The 23,180-nt window shown below is 48.1% G+C and overlaps 1 protein-coding gene across 2 annotated transcripts in view; it reads left to right on the top strand.

Annotated features, from left to right (window-relative positions):
* Positions 1–23,180, top strand: part of KDM4B (lysine demethylase 4B) — a 254,493-nt gene that overhangs the window by 837 nt on the left and 230,476 nt on the right. The window lies entirely within an intron of this gene.

Below are 23,180 nucleotides of genomic sequence, written 5' to 3'. Positions count from 1 at the left end.
TCTCAGCTCCATCACTATCTCCAAGTCCCCCTTCTCTGTAGCAATAAATTGTGGAGTGGCTTCCGCATCACCTCCTGGGGCTGTCCTCGCCACCCCGAGGGAGCTGGGGATGGATTCATTCTGAATGACACCTGACCTGGAATGTGCAAGGGCCCAGGTCTGCACCCCATGGATGCTATGGCACCAGGGGAATTGGGGTGCAGGTACACCTGGGCGAAGTGAAAGGTTTTACAGGGTTGTTTTTTTCCCTCCCTGGGCTCGGGGGAGGCATGGACTGTGCTTCAGTGTGTCCCATCTGTTCTCCCTCCCGCCGCCCCCCATTCTTTTGTTTTAATAATTCAGGTGCACCTGGAGAACTGTTTCCCGAGTTCTGTTCAGTGGAGTCCAAGAGCCTGTTATATGTAAAAAGTGTGTTCTTTTCCATGTGTTTCTGTCAATGGCATTTATTCAGCAAGCTCCTTGGGCCCCAGTGTCTTAAGGTCTGAGATGCCTGTCCCACCCCTCTGCTTCAGCAGCCAGTTATCTGGCTGCCCTCAGGTTGGAGAAAACCCCCAACACGGGCTCATTAGATGACTCCTGTGGGCTTTTCTTGCCCCCATGGTGCAAGAACTAATGACTCCCCTAATTCTCAAATAATAGCTTCCTTATGAGGCATGGGGAGGGTTTGTCAACTCACTGGTCAGCCTTTTCTTGCCTCCCTTGCAAAAGCAGTGGGTAGCCTCTCTCGTCTTTGCAGTTTGTTTTTTGGAAACCGAAGGACAGAGTGTAAAAGTCGAGGAGTCAACTTGTGATTGTCTAAGTCCAGGGTTTTTGAAACTCACTGGTCCTCTTTCTGTGCGTCTGATTGGAAGCTTGGCAGATTTTGCTGCTCCTCGTTAAGGGGACACTGTGATGGTCAAACCACCCTCCCCTGGTGGAGGTCATGGAGGGTGCGGGCAAGCGAATGGTTTCCGTGTGATGACACAAATGCTCCCAGGTGTTGCCCGGGTGTGCATGTGGTTATTGTGTCAGGTGCCTCATGTGCATGTGTGTAGTTCTTGAGACTTGAAATGTATATAGATCTTACTTAGTAACAGTTGATTTTCTTGCATTTTCTAATCCTTGCCTCTTTAAAGAGTGGACTGCTAAGGAGCTGTTAAATAATGTTAGAGCTTAAATAACGTTCAGGACCCCCCTCCGCCTTTGTTCTAGAAAGGACCCTCCCTCTGTCCTAGAGCCTTCCTGCAGGACCTCCCTGGGGCAGTCAGGGGCCCTCTGTGGTGTCTGTGTCTCCCCCCCACCAACCCCCCAAAATGTGATCCCACATCTCTCCGCCTCCTCTGCTGGTTTCTTGTGCTCCACCCCTTTCCCCTGGCTGACTCATCTGAGCCTCTGCCCTGGAGAGCCCATCTGTTCCTTGGTTCCATCTGACACCTGTGAGGATGGGCACTGGGGATGTGTACGTGCTGAGGCAGGTTTGGGGAGTCCCTGCCTTTAAAGGGGCTTCAGATTTAGCGAGGGAAAGAGAAAAGGGATGTTCCCAGCGATGATGGTGGTGTGGAGCCCACTGCCCTCAGGGGAGGGCTGGCTATGGAGCAGGCAGGATGAGGTGATGGGTGCTGAGGAATGGAGGAGGGGACCGACCAAGGCATGGGCAGATGAGCATTTCCAATTGGCTTGCTTCCTGGGATCTGTATTCAGAGCCTCGGCGTGGGGTTCAGAGCTGCGTGACCTTAGACTAGTCACTTGCTCAAGAACAAAATGGGGTGGTCACTAAACCTTCCCAAGTGTGGTTGGGGTGTAGAGAGCAAACGAGCTGTGGGCAGATGGCAGGACTGTGACGGCTCCATACAGCTGCTGGGCCACTGGGTACCTCTGCTTCCAGCTGAGAATGCCAGACAGAAGAGGACAAGGCCTAACCTGGACACTATTCTGGCTTGCTGTTCTTGGCCGTGTCTTTGTCTTCCTGTTCTCTTCATTCCCCACATGAGTCTGAGGACCTGTGTTCAAATCCCTCCTTTGGGGCAGGTCACTTCACGTCTCTGGGCCTCACTTTCCTCATTTGTAAAATGGGTGTAATGAGAACCCAGCTCCAGTAATTGTGAGGATGAAAGGGGATGAAAGGCTCTAAAGTGCTTTGCATGGCGCCAGGGAGCTGTGAACCCCGAGCTGATTTATTATCACTGGGTGCTGTCTGATTCTGCCCAGGTCTCCCCGTTTGCCCTGTCCACACTTGGGCTGGATTGTTCTCTGGGAGCGCTTTCCTGGGTACTGTGTGGTGTTGAGTAGCATCCCTGGCCCCAACCCACTTGATGTCAGCAGCACTCCCCCTACTACCAATTGTGGCAACTGCATTTCCCAGACATTGCCCAGTGTCCCATGGGGGGCACAGTCACCCACAGGTGAGACTCTCACTTAACAGCAGCCTGATATTTGGCCGTATCCCCGATGTATCTCTTATTCTAGTTCCCTTTGCCCCCTTCCTCCCTTCCTGTCTTTAATAGGAAGGGGCTTCTATTAACAAATTGTGTCTAGCCCATAGTCCTAGGCCTGGATGTCCAGGTTTTTCCCAATTGTCACTCTGACTTTCCCCCGCCCTTCCCAGCCTACTGCTTCCATCTCTCCATCCCCCAGGAGAGAAGCTCACAGACACTCCCATGCCACCTGAGCTCTTGCCACTTGTCCCCATCCTGTCCATAGTGTGGGGGTTTTCCTAACTGTTCTTGGCCTCTGGGAACCACAAGTCTCCTACCCAGGTTTCCACACCCTCCTGGCACCATATCCCTTCCTGTCAATTTGCTTAACAGTTGTCTGGACTTTAAGGTAACTCACTTCTTTAATCTTTGCCTCTTCCTGAACAGTTTTGTCTGTGGAGTCAGTGGACTGTTAATATACTAGTTGCAGATACTTTTACACAATAAAATTAATTTTAAAAAGTTTGCTGAAACCGGTTTGGCTCAGTGGATAGAGCGTCGGCCTGCGGACTGAGGAGTCCCAGGTTTGATTCCGGTCAAGGGCATGTACCTGGGCTGCGGGCACATCCCCAGTGGGAAGTGTGCAGGAGGCAGCTGATCGATGTTTCTCTCCCATCGATGTTTCTAACTCTCTATCTCTCTCCCTTCCTCTCTGTAAAAAATCAGTAAAATATATTAAAAAAAAAAGTTTGTATTCATACTAAGGCCTGAGTGGATCAATGAATTTATTTTATTGTCAGATGAATTGGTTTTTGAGTTTACTCCCTGGTTTGAATTGGCCTGTGCTGGGAGCATCTTGGTTAGATAAGGTGTCCTGACTGTCTTTTTTCACTCCTGCTCGCTCAAGGTGCTTAAAAACCTTTAAAAATGGCCTTCCTCTGCTTAGAACCCTCCAGTGAATTCTTGTTCTTGGAAAAAATTCCAGCTCCCTTTCCATGGCCTCCCTGCTTTGTCCTCTGTGGTGGTCTCCCCTCGCACTGTTCTACCACCCTCCCCTCCTGTGCCTGTACCCCTTCAGTCTAACCAGCTTCCCTGCCTCCTCTTCCCTGTCTCAGGGCCTTTGCACTTGCTGTTCCCTCTGCCAGAATGCTGTCCCCTCCCATCTCTACTCAGCTGGCTTCTTATCTTTAGGTCTTGGCTCAGAGAGGCCATCACTGCTCACACTGCCTACATTCAACCTTCCAGCCACCTTGCCCCCATCCTGCCTGTTCTTCTTTGCACTCAGTATTACCAGAAATGCATATTAATCTGCGTATGTATTTGCTGTCTGTCTCATTCATGAGGGGGAGATTTTTCTGTAAAGGGTCAGGCGAGATGGCGTCTGTTCCAACTATTCCACTCTGCCTTGTAGCACAAAAGTATGAGTGGGTGTATCTGTTCCAATAAAAGTTTACTTATGGACACAGGAATGTGAATTTCATATACTTTTCATGTGTCATGAACTATTTTTCTTCTTTTGATCTCCCTCCCCCCTCAGCCATTAAAAAAATCAGAAACAGTCTTAGTTTGTAGGCTGTACAAAAGCAGGTGGCAGGCTACGTTTGACCCGCAGAATAATACCTGTCTTCATTGCTGCGTGTCTCTCTAGCACCTAGAGCAGCTCTTCGCACACAGTAGATGCTCAGCAAACATTCGTGTGTTAATGGAATGAATTTCCATCTTTCTTACATCAAAGCATTTAGAGTCATAGTCTGTATTTTAAAAAATGGGTTTCAAGGGGAATTTAAAAGGTACAGGGGATGTAAGAAAATGTTTTGACTCCATCCACCCAAAAAACCTCATAGTAAAGGAGGAAAAAAAGAGTCTGTGTACGGTAAATGGGTAAATATTTTGCTGTTTGCAGATGCCTGCCTTTTTCATTCTGCTTCACTCTATACCTTTTGCGTAGCATCCCGCCAGAAGATTGGTAAGAAGTCTACCTGGCTTTAAAGAGTTTGCTTTGGCTTGGCAGAAGCTGAGGGTTTAGAAGGAAGACATTATTTCCTAATCATTTGGTTTTATAAACATCCAACCCATAGCTTTACCATTACCAATGCCCCTGTCAGGAGGGGTGAATGTAGTCCTGGGAAATGCTGCTTTTTGCATGGGAACACTCGTGAAGAGCTGGCTTTTGTGGGTTCGACATTTGAGCTTTGTGGGTTTGACATTTGAGCTTCGTGGGGTGAGTGGATGGTGAGATGGCTGTGTTGGGTGCGAGGTAATGGCGCTGCCCATACTTCCTTGGCCTTACTCCTCTACCTCAGCTTTTGGGAGCGAAGACTGGCTGACGAGTGGTTTCTGAGTCAAGCAGGTCTTTAGCATCTTGGATTTGGTACTGTCCTGGGAACGTTCTGACTTGTCAAGGAAGCACACCGTTAATTTACGGTCATGCCTTCTTTAGTTGATTGAAATAAACAACCTGGAGAGGCTTCCTCAGGACTTCTTGGCTTAACAAAGTTGCCTGTCCTTTTTGTTTGTTTGTTTGCTTCTTTCGATCTTCCTCTGCCTCTCCATCTATCCCTTCCCTTCCCTCTCCTCTTTTCTTGTCCCACCCCAGTGGTGCCAGTGGACATAGGGGGTTAATGAAAAGTTTGCATTAAGCTGTCTTTGCTTCATGGTTGGGCTGTGCTTTTTGGGCTGTGACTCTCTGGGGTAGAGGCCTTGAGTGTGTTTGTTCAGTGGACAAAGAATAACAATCAGAATGCCAGCCACTGAGGGCTGCAGTGCCCAAATGGGTCTCCAAGCGCAGAACAGAACAATAACAAATGTAGCATTTGGCTCCATTGGCCGGTACCAGTGATGGCAGTTAGGACTCTCAGACAAGCCTGTACAGCAAGCTGTGAAGGGGTGGGCACTCAGCATTTGTCTCCAGCATCCACTTCCCTTCTGTGTTTGCATTTGGACCCAATAGATGACATCTTCTGGGCAGATAGGGGTGGAGATGGGCCTGCCTTCATGGTTTCATTGCTGCTGCCTCCAGTCTCGGAGGGGGGTGGGGTTGGTGGAGAGAAATGATTCATGTAAAATGAGCTGGCAGTGGATCCAGAACTGTGCTTTGTGCTCAAGAAGCGAGAGGATGGATCAGGAGGCCTCTTTAGAGCAAGAGCCAGCCTGAAGCCTCCAGTAGGCAGTGACAGCCTGACAACAGGGGCATGCTGGGGATCTCCACACAGGTGGGGTGGAACCGGGCTGTATGCTCAGCCAGAACCCGGACCCCACCATGCTCAGCACCCCATCTCTACTTGGAGAGCTCTAGATCTGCTAGTTAGGTGCCCCGAGTGAGTATGGGGGCAACTTGCTTTGGCTCCACAGGATGCATGGGGCATCCCAGCTGGGCAGCTGGACTGGGAGATTCCATCATATTGCTGCTGGTCTCTTCAAATTTCCGCTGCTCCGCCATTCTTTAAAAAAAAATCCCATCTGTCAGAAAGGGTTGACCCTAAGCAGAGTGGGCTTCCTACCTTAGGCTGGCAGTTGCATGGATCTTGATTATCTTGGTCATAAGTCGAGAGAGATAATTGTTCTATATCTAGCTGGCATATGAGTAAAGCCCCGGGAATTTAAACTCTTTTTAAAAAATATATATTTTTATTGATTTCAGATAGGAAGGGAGAGAGAGAGATAGAAACATCAGTGACAACAGAGAATCATTGATCAGCTGCCTTCTGCACGCCCCCTACTGGGGATCGAGCCCACAACCAGGGAATGTGCCCTTGACCAGAATGGAACCTGGAACCCTTCAGTCCGCAGGCTATGCTCTAGCCCCTGAGCCAAACCGGTTAGGGCTAAACTCTTCATTTATTGTTTTAGTAGAGGCCTGGTGCACAAAATTCGTGCACTGGGGGGTGGGGGAGTCCCCCAGCCTGGCCTGTGCCCTCTCACAGTGCGGGAGCCCTCGATCGATTGCCCCAAAGAGGTAGGCCCTGCCCACCCATCCGGGGCTCCTTGATGGATTGCCCCAAAGAGGTAGGCCAGAGCGGTGTGACCTGCCTTCGCACCGGGCACGCACCATCAAGCCCCCACCCACCCGCACGTGTGTGCTCGCTGTGTGTGCAGCCTCCTGGTGATCGTTGAGGCGTGAGGGTTCATGGTGTGAGGGCGTGATGACCACATAGGCTTTTATTAGTATAGATTCCAACTCCTTCCCCCTGGGAAAGAGTAGGGAGTCGGTAGAGAAAGCTAGTTTTCTGACACCTTTTTGGAAGAGAAGGCATCTCGTTTCACGGCCTTCCTGGGCTACAGCAGGTGGAAGCCAGAGAATGGTCTTGGCCACTCGGGCCACTTTTTGTCCTTCTTGCACCAAAGGCAAAGCGGAGCCCCTATCTGAGCTAAAGACTGATGAGCAGTGTTGTTCATTGAGGAACTGGCTCCTCTCACCAGGCCCCATGGAAGGAAGGAGGGGCGGCCGGATGGATGGACTGATGGACAGAGCTCATTAGCCACTGATAGAGCTATAGCAAGTGGGTGTGGTCAGGTTCAGGGACCTTGGGCAACGTGTCTTCGGTCATGTCATGTGCCCTCTGCAAACTCTGAAGCCATGTCATCCACCAACCTCAAGGCGAAGATATACAACTGAGAATGGAAGAAGGCCTCTCATGCATGGTCTTGGGGACAAGTGGCTTGTTTTTGTGATTCTGGTTGGACTGGGGCTTTGTGGTGGACACATAGCCATGGGACATATCCCCCAAGCCCTGGGTCTGGCTGAGGGTGTCTGCATTTATCTAGTTGAGTGTGACAGTTGTTGAGCCTGCGTGCGTATAGCCAGGTGAACAGCATGTCCTGCCCACAGGGTCATGGGGCCATGGATGGAGCAGGACTGGGGAGATCAGAGTGAACGGTGGGGACCTGGGGGGATGTTGTGCAGAATTTCGAAGATAGATGGAAACCAAACCTGTGGAAGCATGGCTTGGGCGGTGCTTGTGGCTCAGGTGTGACCAGGAAGGCAACTGAAGAGTTGCCTTGTGAGCTGAGTCTTGTCATCTTGGGTAATGGTGAGCTGGTGGGCAGAGAAAGAGAGGCATTTGGAGGGGACACTGGGGGCTGTGGCCTGGGACACCCATGTGGAAGAGCATAGAGGAGGCAAAGGAAGCTGGGCGAGGCCCATTTGTTTCTTGGGTGCCTCTGGGGGCCCCCCAGTGTCAGGCACTGAGGGGTTAAGATGAGCGAGAGGTGGCAGATCTGCCCTCAGGGAGCATAGAGTATGGTTGATGAAGCAGGACCAAAGTCATTCCAGTCATTGGGGAGAGCTATGTGATAGCTGCCCAATGATTGGCTCTGGTATACTGACCAGACCCTGAATTTTCTAGAACAACAGCCCCTCTTAAAATGCTCCGCCCTGTCTTCTTATAAAAAAATATTTTGATTGAGATACTTACATACCATAAAATGCACCATTTTAAAGTGGACAATTCAGTGGCTTTTAGAATATTTACAGAGTTGTGCTACCATCACCACCGTCTAATTCCAGAACCTTTTCATCAGTCCAAAAGGAACCCCATCCCTATTAAACTATCACTCCCCACTTCCCTCAGCCCCTGGCAACCACTAACCCACTTTCTTTCTCTGTGGATTTGCCTGTTCACATTTCACATAAATGGAATACATACTATGTGGTCTTTGGGCCTGGCTCCTTTCACTGTTTTCAAGGTTCATCCACATTGTAGCAGGTGTCAGTGCATCGCTCCTTTTTATAGCCGAGTAATATTCCAATGTTTGGATGGACATATTGTGTTGATCCACTATCTGTTGATGGACATTTGGGTAGTTCCTCCTCCTTTCTGCCCCTTCTTTCCCCCTGTCTCAGAGTTCGAAAATTCTAGGGCTGGAGTGTGCTTACTGCTCACCCAGCGGATCTCCTGTGCAGAGGCAGCACGGGAAGCCTTTGTGGGGTTACGTTTTGGAGGCTGAGGCTGGGAGGGGTCAGCAGAAGAAGGTAAGAATAAGGGAGGCCTGGCCTGTGGTGTGTGGGTTCTAGGTTGGGGTTGGGCTTCCAGGAGGAGGGAAGCCTGGCATGTCAGGTGCAGTGCCCAGCTCACCACCTGCAGGAAGCTGCCAGGCTGTCCTTTGCACACTTAGGCCATGAACTCCAGTATTCAGTGGTGAGTCCTCACCTCTCTGCCTTCCTTTCCTCCAGCCCAAGCCGGGCAGGGTCCACCTGGGTTGGGCTGTGCCTAGGCCACTGGCATGTCCCCTGAAGGACCTCTTAGTGCAGCCCCTGGGCCTCTGCAGCCCCTGGCCAATTCTCTTTCCTGGTCTGTCTGGTCTTGGCCCTAACAGGATTGTGAGTTATCTCTTAGAAGGCAGCAGCTGCCAAGCTTTAAGCTTCTCTGTGGCCCTTACAAGCCCCACTGAGTAGTCCTGTAGGTGGACTTGGCTCTTGCCTTGGCATCCTTCCCTCCAAGGCTTGTGCCATCACCGTGCCTGGTGATTTGGCCCACTTGCTTTTGCTGGTGTCTCCCCTGTGGGGACGAGGTATGTGTGTGTGTGACTTGGCAGTCCCCCTGGCAGAGGATACAGATAACCTGGGTGTCCTGAGTGCTAGGGCGTTGCTTATGGCACTAGGACGATGCCATGGGGGATGCACACGAACACTAAGTGTCAAATGTCAGACTTGGGCCCCTCCCTCCTGCTGTATACAAACACTAACTCCAGATGACCAAAGATCTAAAGTGAGAGCTGAACCAGCAAAAGCCTTGGGAGGAAATACAGCACAGATATAAAGTGATGGCGGAGGCAGCGCTGCCACTAACGACATAAGGCAGCCCCATGCATAATTTAAAATTTTCTAGTAGCCACACGAAAAGGTAAAAAGAAACAGGCGACTTTAACTTGAATAGTGTATTTAAGTGAACCCAAATATCCAAATTATTACTGTTTCATGTAATATTGTATTTTAAACTTGACATCTGGGTGTATTTCCCATTCTGACAGCCTGTGTCTATTTCACACTTGATGTCCTGGTGCTTTTCACATTCAGTGCTGCTGCACTAGGCCTCACAGGCTGGTCTTTGGGAAGACTAGTCTCTGGATGAGCTGAGTGCTGTGGTTGGTCAGGGATGTTGTAAATGGGGGTGCCTGGTATTCAGTGGAGGCTGGCCCCTTGCCATCAGAGTTTCTGGATCTGGTAGCCTGTAACTGGAGAGGCGAGGCAGACCCAGCACAAACCAGCGACAGCCATGTGAGGAGTGAGGGGGTGAGACCCACTGTGGTGGAGGGCAGCTGAGGTGGGGACAGGGAGGCCCTGAGGCTTTCATGGAGGTGGTGGGAATGAAGCTTGGAGGAGAAGGAGGCTGTGGGTTTGCCTGGACAGCACAGCTGACCTTGGGGAGATCGGGGACTGACCCCTGGAGGGCCTGTGATTGAGATGCTGTGGGGAAGTGGGAACAAGCTGAAAGCCCTTCCCTTGAGACTCTGGCCAAGCCAGCCTGCCGCTTACTCCAGGATGTTGGGCTTGATGGCCAGCCCTCAGAGGGTTGAGCAGCCATGGCTGTGGCCCAATCCTTCCCATGGACCCTTGCACACAGCCTCTCATCTTTGACAGGAACTTGAAACCTTGTCCTGGCAGCAAGGCCTGAGGGTTCTGAAGGCCGAACCAATGGCAGTGCATTTGTGGCATGTATGCTGGACATGCTGGGGACTGTGAACTTGGGACTCGAGATATTTCCATGGAGGAATCGGAAGAACTTGGAATGGTGCTTTGGCCATAGGAAAACCCAGGAGAAAGAGTTGTGTACAGCGTAGTTTGGAAATAACATCCACAGCTGCAGATGATTTTTAAATGGCCTGAGGTCTTGAGGTCGAATGGCTGAGTGGGATTGGCAGCTAGAGGCTGGTACTCATGCCCTGAGCCTGCCTGGGTTCAGATGCTGCCTCTGCTGAGTTTTTATCCTTAATCCTAAAATGGGGATGATAGGGGAGGTTTTTGCTTCAAGCGTGGGTGAGATTAACTGAGTTACTACATGAAAATCCCTTAGTAAAATAATTCCCATCCTAGGAGTGATTCTGCAGCCAGGGGACACTGTGCCTTGTCTGGGGATATCTGTGGTTGTCACAAGGGGGGGGGGGGCGGGGTGCTGCTGGCATCGAGTGGATGGGTGTCAGGGATGCTGCTCTACCCCTCACAGTACCCAGGATGGCCCCCACAGAGAATGTTCTGATTTCAAGCACCCTTGGCCAGGGATAGGCTTCATTCAGTAGATTACAATAATGAGTTTTCTCTGGGCTTCTGTTCTTTCCTTGACTGTGAATCAAGATGTTGCAGTAAAACCTTCTAAAATCATTTTCCATTCCAGGACAGCCCATAGGTTTTGGTGCTGCTGTTCCATATTTGTACTGGGAAGGAAGTTAGGGAACAATTGAGGTTATTAGAAGCCACCTTGAAAATAAGTTGGTTTTAGCCAAAGGACTTGTATGCATGCATATAAGCCTAACCAATGGACACAGACACCAGGAGTGGGGGTATAAGCAGGGGGGGCAATGGGGTGATAAGGACACATATATAATACAGTGGGGCCTTGACTTACGAGTGTCCCGACTAACGAGTTTTTCGAGATATGAGCCGTCTCTTGGCCGATTTTTTGCTTTGAGTTGCGAGCTAAAATTTGGGTTACGAGCCAGCTTCAGATACCCCGCCGCTAGTTGGCGCAGCGAACGTCACAGTGAACGCCACAACATCAGCCCAGCATCACGTGTCTCACTCGTTCACTTTTTAATTTGACATACGAGTAATTTGAGTTACAAGCTCTGTCACAGAACGAATTAAACTCGTAAGTCAAGGCCCCACTGTACCTTAATCAATAAAAAAGTTAAAAATAAAACAGTAAATAAATAAAATAAATTAACAAACAAGTGTTGGCAAGGATGTGGAGAAAAGGAAAAAAAAAACTTGGTTTTTCTTCTTCTGAAGCGTCTTTACCAGTATTTTATGGGGCAGATAGAAGGGTTGAACAGGGTTTTATGGACCAGGAAGCTGGGTGGTATTCCTGGGGGAGGCTGGACTGGAGGCAGCCAGGCTGGAGCTCAAAGTCCTGCCTGTTCTGAACACCTCTTCAGGTTGTTTCCTCCAGTGAACCTGGGGTTTGACATGGATCCACCAGCCCAGAGCACTGTGGTCCTGGGGTGAACGGTGGTGAACTGTGCCTCAGGCCCATGTGAGGGCTGGGGTGGGACGGTGGCTTTGCAGACTGACTCCTGGCAGTGACAGGTTTGGGTTAGGTTTCGTGTTCTTCGGCTGTCTCTGCTTGGGCTCAGGTGTCCTAGGTGTGGCCACCATGAGACCAGATACCTGGAGGTGCTGTTTCCAACCTAGCCCCTGTTCCCTGCAGCCACAGGTATCTTGGATTCATTCATTTGGACTTTAGCCAAAAGAAGTCCTGAAAATGTTATCGGCCAAGTCGTAGTGGCTGTTCCCCTAACTCAGTGGTTCTCAACCTTCTGGCCCTTTAAATACAGTTCCTCATGTTGTGACCCAACCATAAAATTATTTTCGTTGCTACTTCATAACTGTAATGTTGCTACTGTTATGAATCGTAATGTAAATACCTGATATGCAGGATGGTCTTAGGCGACCCCTGTGAAAGGGTCATTCGACCGCCAAAGGGGTTGCGACCCACAGGTTGTCTTAGGGCCTAACAAGACTCCTAGAGGGATCTTCATTATAAAAATAATTTATCTTCACTGTATAAAAATCAGCAGTTTCAGCAAAGCAAAACCAAAACAATACAGACCACCAGTAAGTAGTCCCTGATGAGCTTCTGATGTGTGTGTTCAGTCAATATGGAATTTGTGTGGGTCCCTCTGTGTGCTCCTGGGGTCCAGCTGTCGGTTTGGGGGTGACAGGATATTTTTCTTGCTCTGAGAGGCTGATGTGGTTATTGGGGAGGCAAGAACTCCCATGTGGGGCTGGTGATATAGCCCTGTGACCAATAGGCAGGGGGTCCTGTCACATAGTCTGGGCACCCAGAGGGCTGGGACCTCAATGGAGTCAGGATCGGGCAAGGGTGAGGGAGCAGGTGTTGCCAGTGACCATGACCCACTATGCACTGCACAGGTGAGAGGCGAGTATGCCTGATTGAGCCCCACACTCCCTTTCTGCCTGTAGCGTCGGTGGTTTGGCACTGCGCCTGGGCTGGGCTCAGTGATGAACTTGGGGCTGTGGAGGAGACCTGGCAAGAGTGGGTGTCTCAGGAAACTGCCAGAACCCTTAGCTCTTTGCCTTGGAGCAGCCCTACAGTGACGTGACTGGCTTGGAGAAAGCCTATTGAACTCTGATTGATCCCCTAAATGCTGATTTTGTCCCTTGAGGTGTGGGTGAGGCAGACGGGGAAGCATTAAGGGCTGTGGGACTTGGTAAAGTCTTCCTTGGAAAAGAAGCACCCCCTAGGTATAGGAACCCCCAGCAGTCCAGAAGCTCAGGAAGACCAGGGGACTTTCGGGGTGTGGGTGGGAGACCAGCATCTCTGTGCCCTCCAAGGGGGCTCCTGGGTCTCAGACTGAAGCTGCACTGGGTTTGAGGTATGGAGTCATAGCTCATAATGGGACACAAGCTTCCAAACCCTGTCACTGCCACTAACTTGGGGCGAACAACACAGGCTCTTTGGGCCTTGCGTTCTTACTTGCTTTCCTTGCCAGATGATGGCAAGCAGCAAACAGGGCAGTGTATGTTCATAAGTGCTCTGCATGGGTGCTGTCATCCCTGCCTCCATGTACAAGTTTCAGTGGCATTCTTACAGCTAGCCGACTTTACCAGCCTCCCTGCGCAGAAGACAAAACTATACTACACCCCCAATGGCTCGGGAGTCTTATGTTTGCTGTTTGCATGTTATACCTTTTTTCATTCTTTTTTTCCCTAGCCTATTTATATCTTTCAATCTAAAGAGTTTCTTCTATAGTGGCTCAGTTGATTAGAGCACTGTCCTGTACACCAAAAGGTTGCTGGCTTGAATCTCAGGGCACATATCTAGGTAACAAGTTCGATCCCTGGTTGGGGTGCATATGGGAGGCAATCGATTAATGTTTCTTTCTCATGTCAAGGTTTCTCTCTCGTTTTCTCTCTAAAAATCAATAAAACATATCCTCAGGTGAGGATTAAAATAATAATAATAATAATAATAATAATTAATAAAACCCTGGCCGATATGGCTCAGTTGGTTGGGTGTTGACCCATGTACCAGGAGGTTGTTAGATTCCTGGTCAAGGGCACATGCATGGGTTGGGGGCTCCATCCCGTGTAGGGAATGTGCAGGAGGCAGCTGATGTTTCTCTCCCTCTTTCTTCCTCTCTCTCTAAAAATCAATAAACTATTCTTTAAAAAAACACAAAACACAGTGTCTCCTATGGACAGCATGTCATCATTGGATCATTTTTTTGTTTTTTCTCCAGTCTGGCAAGCTCTGTCATTTGATTGGATTGTTTAATTCATTCACGTTTAATGTCATTATTGCTCCAATTGATTTATGTCTGTCATCTTTCTTTTTGCTTTCTGTCCCATGTCTTTTTCCTCCCCTTCTCTTGTAAGGCTCTGCCATATCAGGACCAGGCTTGGGAAGGCCCCTACTGTAATTTTCCTCCCCTTCCTTCCTCCTTTAATGCTTTCCTTTGCATTAAGTGAATATTTTCTACTGTAACATTTTAATGCCTTAATGATTTTTTCACTCTGTTTTTGGAAGTATATTCTTAGTGGTTTCTCTAGGCCTTATCATGTACATTTTATCAGAATCTACTTCTGGTTCCCAGTATTATTTGACATAACTCTGCTGATTCCATTGAACAGTGCTTAATCAGGATTAAGCTCACTTGATTAATTCAGTGACTTAAGTTTTGGGTTTTTCAAGGATGCTGATGTGTCCACTTGCCTGAATGGTGCCCTTTTGTTCACATTCGGTGAAGTGAACATTCAAAAGCCCTCTTAGGACCTGTAATAATCAAAACTACTTGTGAGGCTCTGTCATATCAGGACCAGGCTTGGGAAGGCCCCTACTGTAATTGCCCTTTGTGGTTCTGGCCTCTTCTCCCTTGTCCCATCAAAGCTGACTTGTTGGTGGCCCAGATCCTGCCACAGGATTCCAAATCTAGGTCAGTGTGTCACATCCACTTGGAGGCAAGTCTTTGGGCTTTAAGGAGTGCCTGGTACTTGTCTTCGAGATCAGTCAATGGAAGGCCAGCAAGGCAGTGGTTCTGACTGGATTGTTGACTTGACTCCTGTTGGAGCCTAGGTGGGCAGCCTGACGGCGGTGGTCAGGATGGTGCTGGGCAGGTGGAGAACCAGGTGCAAATGGAGCAGGTGCTGCTTGGCACCAACAACGTGGGCAGCCATGGTGTTCTGGCTATGCTTAGTTGAATCTTCAACTACCATCAAAATCTTTTTTTTTTTTCTTAAAAAAATATTTTTTTTTATAATGTCACCTTAGGATATTATTCCATTGATTTTTAGAGAAAGTGGAAGGGAAGGGGAGAGACATTGATGGGAGAGAGACACATGAATTGTCTCTCCAGCACGCTGGGATCAAGCCTGCAACCAAGGTGTGTGCCCTTGAACAGTATCAAACCCGGGACTCTTTAGTGGATGCTCTATCCAATGAGCCAAACTGGCTAGGGAGTACCATCAAAATCTTGATCAGAACTTTGGGGAGCTTTTGTGCATTTATTTTCTGATTTGGTATTTTTTTTAAATAACAGCTTTGTTAAACATAATTCACATGTTATATAATTCACTGTTTTAAAATGTACTATTCCGTTGTTTCCACTTTTTGGCCATTACAAATAATGCATACAATGGATAATATGGACATCCATGTATGAGCTCTTGTGTGAATATATGTTTTCATTTCTTTTGGGTAGATACATAGGAGTGGAATTGCTGGATCAGATGGAAACTCCATGTTTAATGCTTTAAGAAACTGCCAAATTGTTTTCCAAAGTGGCTGCACCATTTTTATAATTCCACTGGCAGTATGTGAGGGTTCCAATTTGGCTTGGTATTTTAAGTATGAATTTAGGTAGGGAGTGGGTGCCACAATCGTTTTAGTGATAGTTAATTTCAGGACACATTGTCTCTTTCCCCTGAGATCCACTTCTGTCTACTCAGATGGACCAGCCAGTGAGCTGCTGGAGGGATGGGACCTCTGGGTCCCAGGCATAGCTCTAGAGGTGAGCTCTAAGTACTCGTTTTTATAAAAGTGATACATAAGCATTGTCAGTAAAGACAAGTTTACGCGGATTACAAATTTCCCCAGATCCCGAAGGCTCTATGGTCATCTCTGTGCCAGGCGAGGTCTTTCTAGTTCATTGACTGCATACTCCTTTGCTTTCATGTGAGCGTGTATGATTTCCTTGCCCATTTCCTGATTACTTATATATTTTCCTTTTTATTTATTTATTTATTTATTTTAAAATATATTTTATTGATTTTTTACAGAGAGGAAGGGAGAGATATAGAGAGTTAGAAACATCGATGAGAGAGAAACATCGATCAGCTGCCTCCTGCACACCTCCTACTGGGGATGTGCCCGCAACCCAGGTACATGCCCTTGACCGGAATCGAACCTGGGACCCTTGAGTCCGCAGGCCAACGCTCTATCCACTGAGCCAAACCGGTTTCGGCTATATTTTCCTTTTTAAACAGTGCTTCCGCGAGCATCCTTGCTGCTATCTCCTTGAGGTGATCTGTGAGTGTGGTAGCTCAGAGCACGGACACTTTATTATTTTGACCATGTTGCTCAGCAGTCCCCAGAAAGGTGGTCTGGATTGACCTTCCTGTGACAGCTGGAGGCTTTCATCACACCAGTGACAGCCTCAGCTTTGTCCTTTCTTTTAATCTATTATCTCCTAGTCACCGCTTTTTTGAATTGCCATTTTATAGCCGTTGCCCACTTGTTATATTGCGGTGTTTGTTTATTTTTCTTGACTTATAACAGGTTTCTCAGCTCAGTACTATTGATATCTTTGACTTGGATCATTCTGTTGGGGGCCATCTTGGGCTCTGGGGGGTGTTGAGCAGCATCCCTGGCTTCCACCCCCTCACCACCAGGAGCTCCTTCCCACCTCCAGTCGTGATGATAGATGTCCTCAGACATCACCCAGTGTCCCCTAGGGGACAGACTCACCTCTGGTTGAGAACCAGTGTTTTATAATAACCCTTCTATATTAGAGCTATTAGCACCCTTTTGTGTTACACATTTTTTTTTCTCAGTTTCTCATTTATCTTTCAGTTTTATTTTGGATGTGTTATTACGTCAAATATTTTAAAGTTTATTGCCAATTTTGTCTTTTCCTGTAAACTTCCTGGTCTTGTGACCTGCCTAGAGAGGTCTTTCCCTCCCAAGATTATAAAAGCACTAGGGGCCTAGTGCACGAAATTCGTGCACTGGCGGGGAGGGGGTTGTCTCTCAGACCAGCCTGCCCCCTCTCACATACTGGGAGCCCTCAGGGGATGTCCTAGTGACGGCTTAGGCCTGCTTCCTGCTCCCCTTGGGGATAGGGCCTAAGCCGCAGTCTGGCCTCCCTTTGTGGGAGGTGACCGGGCTGTTCAGGGGAAGGCACCAGCCCCATCACCCCACTGCTGCAGTCACTGCCAGTCACCACAGCCAGCAAGGTTTTTTCATCAACACGGACTCCAGTCCCTTCACCATGAAAAAATGATAACTTTCTTTAGGCATTTTCAAGATGTGTCTTTCATATAATAATAATTTCCTTATTGTTTTTTTTTATCCTCACCTGAGGATATATTTCCATTGATTTTTAGAGAATGTGGAAGAGAAAGGGAAAGACAGAGAGACACATCAAAGTGAGAGGAACACTTTGATTGGTTGCTTCCTGCATGAGCCCTGACCTGGGCCCCGGCCAGGGAGGAGCCTGCAACCTAGGTACATGACCTTGGTCAGAATGGAACTCAGACCCTGCCATCGGCAGGCCAAGGCATTATCCACTGAGCCAAACCGGCTAGGGCAGGATATGACATTTCTTAGCCCTCCAGCAGCGGACCTTCGTTTTTTTCACTAGGAGTGTGGTGAAAAACCCTAGATCACCTTTTTGGATTCTTATTACCCAAGTTACTAAGAATATTACCAGTGGCATACAGGGAGCTTAACCAATGAGTGGTCAGAAAAGGTGTTTCCTCTGTAGTTCACACCAATCGCCGGCTGGGCTCCCCCCCACCCCAGACCTGACACCTCTGGCCCAGGCTTCAGGCCTGGGCAGGGGACCCTCATCTCCCTCCCATCGCCAGCTTCGCCCTCGCCCAGGCCTGACGCCTCGGCCAGAGGCGTTGACCCCCATCACCCTTCGATCACCGGATCGGCCTCTTGCCCAGGCCTGATGCCTCAGCCAGAGGCGTCAGGCCTGGGCAGGGGACCCCCAGGCCCCTCCGATTGCCGGCCCTGCCCCCCGCCCAGGCCTGATGCCTCTGGCCCAGGCATCAGGCCTGGGCAGGGGACTCCCATCTCCCTCCCATTGCCAGATTGGCCCATCGCCTACGCCTGATGCCTTGGCCAGAGGTGTCGACCTCCATCATCCTTCGATCGCCGGATCGGCCCCTTGCCCAGGCCTGATGCCTCCGCCAGAGGTGTCAGGCCTGTACAGGGGACCCCATCTCCCCCCATCACCGGCTTCTGGGTGGCTTCTGGGGCCGGCCTGCGGCCCGGGATGGCAGCTCGTGCTGCCAGCTGCGCTGTCTCCCCTGCCTGCAGTATGCAAATTAGCCTCCATCTTTGTTGGTGGTTAATTTGCATATCGTGCTGATTAGCCAATGGGAGGCATAGCGAAGGTATGGTCAATTACCATGTTTGTCTATTATTAGATAGGATTGTCTGTGTTTTTCTCTGCACTTTGATAGATTGTATGAAGATCTGCAATCTAGAAGCACAAAATGGGGACAGAGCTTTGTGTTTTCCATGTGTCTCGCTGCTAGTTGGCATGGGCTGGCAAGGCTAGTGGTTAGGATACATATTGAGAGCTGGGCTCCCCTGTTGCTGGCTGTGTGGTCTCAGGTGAGTCACTTCACCATGTGTGCCTCAGTTTCCCCATCTGTGAAATGGGCTGTGATAAACAGTACCTATTTCTGAGGGTTTTGGGGCTGATCAGATATGTCAGGTGCTTAGAGCCATGCCTGCATGTGGGTGAACTGTGCCCCCATCACTGGCCTTTTCATCTTTACTGGTCATCTCTGATCCCAGCATAGCTCCGAGGGAAGGCCCAGAGCAAACTCTACAAGAAGGGTGATGTTCAGGGGGGTTAGTAAACCTGTCCAGGATCAACAGGGCCGTGAGTGAGGAGCAGGATCCTCTCCTGGCATATCACTTGTGTACATGTGTGTCTTCCATCCTTACCCAGAGCCTACATAGATCGCCACAAAATTACAAGGCATATTTGTGGAGAAACAAAGATTACTTTGTTAATGATTGTGGTTTTATTTTAAAAATATATTTTAATTGATTTTAGAGAGGAAGGGAGAGGGAAAGAGATAAAAACATCAATGATGAATCATTGATCAGCTGACTCCTCACGCCCCCTACTGGGAGTCAAGCCTGACTGGGAATCGAACTGTGACCTCCTGGTTCATAGGTCAATGCTCAACCACTGAGCCACACTGGCGGGGTGATTATCGTTTTAAATGTTTAATTATAGAACATCTAAGACCTATACATATGTGTAAAGAATGAACTGGTAGCACTGCTGGGTGGCTCAGTTGGTTGGAGCATCATCCTGTGCACCAAAAGATTGCGGGTTCAGCCCTGGCCCGTGTGGCTCCTTGGTTAGAATGGTGTCCCATGCACCAAAAGGTTGGGGGTTTGATTCCCAGTCAAGGGCACATAATTGGGTTTTGGGTTCCTCTCTGCTTCCCCAGCCCCCTGTTTTTCACATCAATGTTTCTCTGTCACATCGAGGTTTCTCTGTCTGTCTCTGTCTCTCCCTCTGTCCCTTCCACTCTCTCTGAAAAAACAATGGAAAAATATCCTCAGGTGAGAATAATAATAAAAAAAAAAGTTTCAGGTTTGATCCCCAGTTGGGGCGCATACAGGAGGAGGCAACTGATCAATGTTTCTCTCTTACGTTGACTTTTCTCTCTCACATCGATGTTTCTCTTTTTCCCTCTCCCTCTCTCTTTCCCCTTCTTCACTCTTTAAAAATGAATAAAAAACATGTTCTTGGGTGAGGATTAAAAAAAAGAATGGAGTGGTAGTATGTTGAGTGTCTGCCAGGGTGGCCTTCTGGCTGGGTGGGGAGTTTGCTTGTTCCCCTCAGCCCTCAGGATGCTGGCATCCTTTCTGTTGCTGTGAGGCTCCAGCCCCTTGCCTGGGGCTGTGGGCCGGGGGACAGGTGGCCTTTGCCCATGCTGCTGCCTTGACCCTGTTGAGAGCCTAGTAAAGACGAAGGTGGGCTGGCAGGCCCTGTTCTCCTTGTCCATGGTATTTCAAAGCAAGCGCTGGCAGCCAGACCTGCATCTCGCCTGGGCTCCCTGGCCTTCTGCCAAGCACTTCCTTTTCATTTTTCCAACCCAAGTGCTTTTTTTGTTTTAAGAAAAAAATTTGGAGACATAGTTTCACATTTACAGAAAAGTTTGCAAGAATAATATTAAGAATTCCCTGATACCTTTCACCCCATTCTCATTTTACTGCGTCTTCTTTTATTCCCTTTGTCTTCCTCATTCTCTCTGTGTGAATGTTTTCAAACTCTTCCAGGTAGATACCCCTTTTTCTAAATACTTCAGTGTTTACTTCTTCCAAACAAGGTATTCTCTTATCAAATTATCAAAATCAGGAAGTGAATTCTCCAAATTCTCGAAAGAGAATCCAGGATCACACATTGCATTCAGTTGTCATGTTTCTTTTCATCTGGAACTGTTTAGAGTCTGTCTTTAGAGTTCATGACTGATGTTTTGAAGAATACAGGCCACTTATTCTGTAGGATGTCCCCCAATGTGGGTTTGTCTGATGATTCCTCACGACTGGTTCAGGTTACGCAGTTGGCAGGAATGTCCCAGAAGTGATCTTCTTGGTACATCATATCTGGAAGCCCCTTGTGTCAGTTTGTCTCATTTCTGGTCTTGTCAGCCTCGATCACTTGGTTTCTGCCAGGTTCTGTACCATAAAGTTATTATTTTATCATTTGTGTTTAATGTGTTTCTTGTGGAGAGATATTCTGAGACTATGTCAATACCCTGTTACTCTTCCAACACTCCCTGCTTGTTTTAGCAGCCATTGCTGATTCTTGCCAAATAGTCTAATTCCATCATTCTGCATTCATTGGTTGGCTTTTACTGTAAGGAACAGCTCTCTCTTTTCCCCATTTGTTTGTTTATATCACTGTGGGCTCTTGGATTCTTACCTGACTTAGTAGGTTATAATCCGTTGCTCTCCTTATGTTGCTCCAGTGGTCCCAGGTTTGTCCAGAGGGAGAGCCCTTGCTGGCTCCATGTGTCCTTTTGTCACCCCCCCGCCCCCCCCCCCCCCCCCGCCACCATTCCCTGGGCACGTCCTTTTAGGCACAGTGAAATGTTCCAGGCCTATCTCTCTGCCCAGCTCAGGGATTGGCCACTTCTGTAAGGAGCCCTAGTTCTTTTTTATTACTATTTTATTATTATTATTTTTAAGTATGTTTTTATTGATTTCAGAGAGGAAGGGAGAAGAGAGAGAGAGAGAGAGAGAGAGAGAGAGAGAGAGAGAGAGAGCGCACAACAAAAAACATCAGTGATGAGAATCATTGATTGGCTGCCTCCTGCATGCCCCCTACTGGGGATTGAGCCAACAACCCAGGCATGTGCCCTTGACCAGAATCGAACCTGGGACCCTTCAGTCCGCAGGCTGACTCTCTATCCACTGAGCCAAACCGGCTAGGGTGAGCCCTGGTTCTTTTGTGGACTACGTTGTTTTGAAACCAAGATCTGGGTGCTCAGTGTGCTCATTGCCAATGGGGTGTCTTTACATCTAAGCCCTCTTATTAGCCGGAGCTGGGAAATAGAGGTGTGAATAAATACCTACGTGCATACATTACCTTCTGTATATATATCTGTATACATGTGTCAGACACACACCACACACACCCACCCACACGGCATCCACATCCATTTCTGCTTCTAGTTTTCTACATACACACTCTCCTGCCCATGAGTTCACACCAGTGCCTCCAGTTCTAGTCCCACATGCAGGCTCCTTGCTGGCTTCCCCTTTCCGTTTTTGTAACTCCCTTCTCAGTCAGTGCGAACCTGTCCTGTCACCTACAGTAAAATAAGCCTTCAGACCAGCAGTCAATATTTGTTTTATCTTTATTTCCAATACATCTAGTTCCAAAACTGTGTTTAAAAGTCACGCGGATTAGTTCTTTCTTTTCCCTCTCTACTATGGTTATATTATTTACTTGAAATACAGTTTGGTTTATTTGTTTCTGTTCGCATTTTGTGGTAGGATTTCCCCTCCAATTCTTGTTGATTTCATTTATGCATTCTCATTCATTCATTCATTCATTCAGTATGTGGGACATTAGCATGGTTCCAAGTCAAGACTACAGAGATATGTCATCATCCTCACCCCTCCCTAGTTTCACCCGGTGTCTGATTTATCCTTTTCCAGCTGCTCAAAAGAGCAGACATGTCTTTTCTTATGCCCCCACCTTTCTCACATGAAAAGTGGGGTTGTGGGGATATTTCTATGCTTTGCTCTTTTCACTGGAAACAGCTGCATCTGGCTGTGGAGATGTCCTTGCTGTCCTGCGCAGCTGCATGGTGTCCACTGTGGGTCATAGCACAGTTAGTGCAGCCTCTCCCTTGCATGGGCATTTCGGTCATTTCCAGTATCTTGCAGGTGCAGGCGGTGCTGCAGTGAATTCCCTTGTATATAGATATTTTTGTACTGTTGGAAGAGCATTGTGATGGGTGGGTTTCTAGAAATGGGAATGCTAGGTCAAAAGATAAAAGCAAATGTATTTTGTTAGCTTCTGCCAAGTTTCATTCCAGAAGGTGCTATTGGTTTACTCCCACCAGCACCATGGGATGAGAGGGTCTGGTCCCACAGCCTATTCTATTCTATTTTAAAAATATTAGCCCATCTGAGAGGTGACTAATGGGATCTGTGTAGTTTTAATTAGCATTTCTGAAATTATGAGTGAGGCTGAGCATTGTTTAATATGTTAAAGGCTGTTTTTGTATCTGTTCTGTGAATTGTTAGTTCATGCTTTTCACCCATTTTTCAATTGGATTTTGGACCTTTCCCCCCAAACCTTTAAAATTTCAATATATGTTAGGGAGATGAGCCCTTTGTGATCTGTATTGCAAATGTTTTCTATCAGTTTTTCAGTTGCATTTTGACTTTTTTTATGATGTCTTTTTTCCCCTTTACAGTTTTTAAATGTTGATATAGTGATTTTTTTCATTTATTGCTCTGGATTTTGAGTACTAGTTAGAAAGCTGAGCTTGAAGAGGGATTTACCATGTTTTCTTCCAGTACCCACCCATATGGTTGCATTCTTTCCATGTAGATTCCTCATCCTTTCAGAGTTCATTGTTGCAAATGGTGGGAGGTATGGACCCGACTTTATATTTTCCCAAATGGCTACCTAGCCAGTTATCGCAAGTACCAGTGCTTCAAGATGCCATTGTTATCTCCCTCTCTCCATGATCTGTAGTCCCCCAGCCCCCTGGAAGCGGTCACCCTCTAGAAAGACATGTGCATACATGTTCTTTTCAGCATGCTAAGTGTGTGCCGTGCGTATCACAGAACTTGGCAGATTGCTTCCAGATGTCTTACAGTTCACAAGATC

Source organism: Myotis nattereri, assembly GCF_964212035.1.
Source record: "Myotis nattereri genome assembly, chromosome: 5".
NCBI lineage: Eukaryota > Metazoa > Chordata > Mammalia > Chiroptera > Vespertilionidae > Myotis > Myotis nattereri.
Note: the sequence above shows the minus strand (reverse complement) of the source record. Positions and strands in the feature narration are given on the sequence as shown.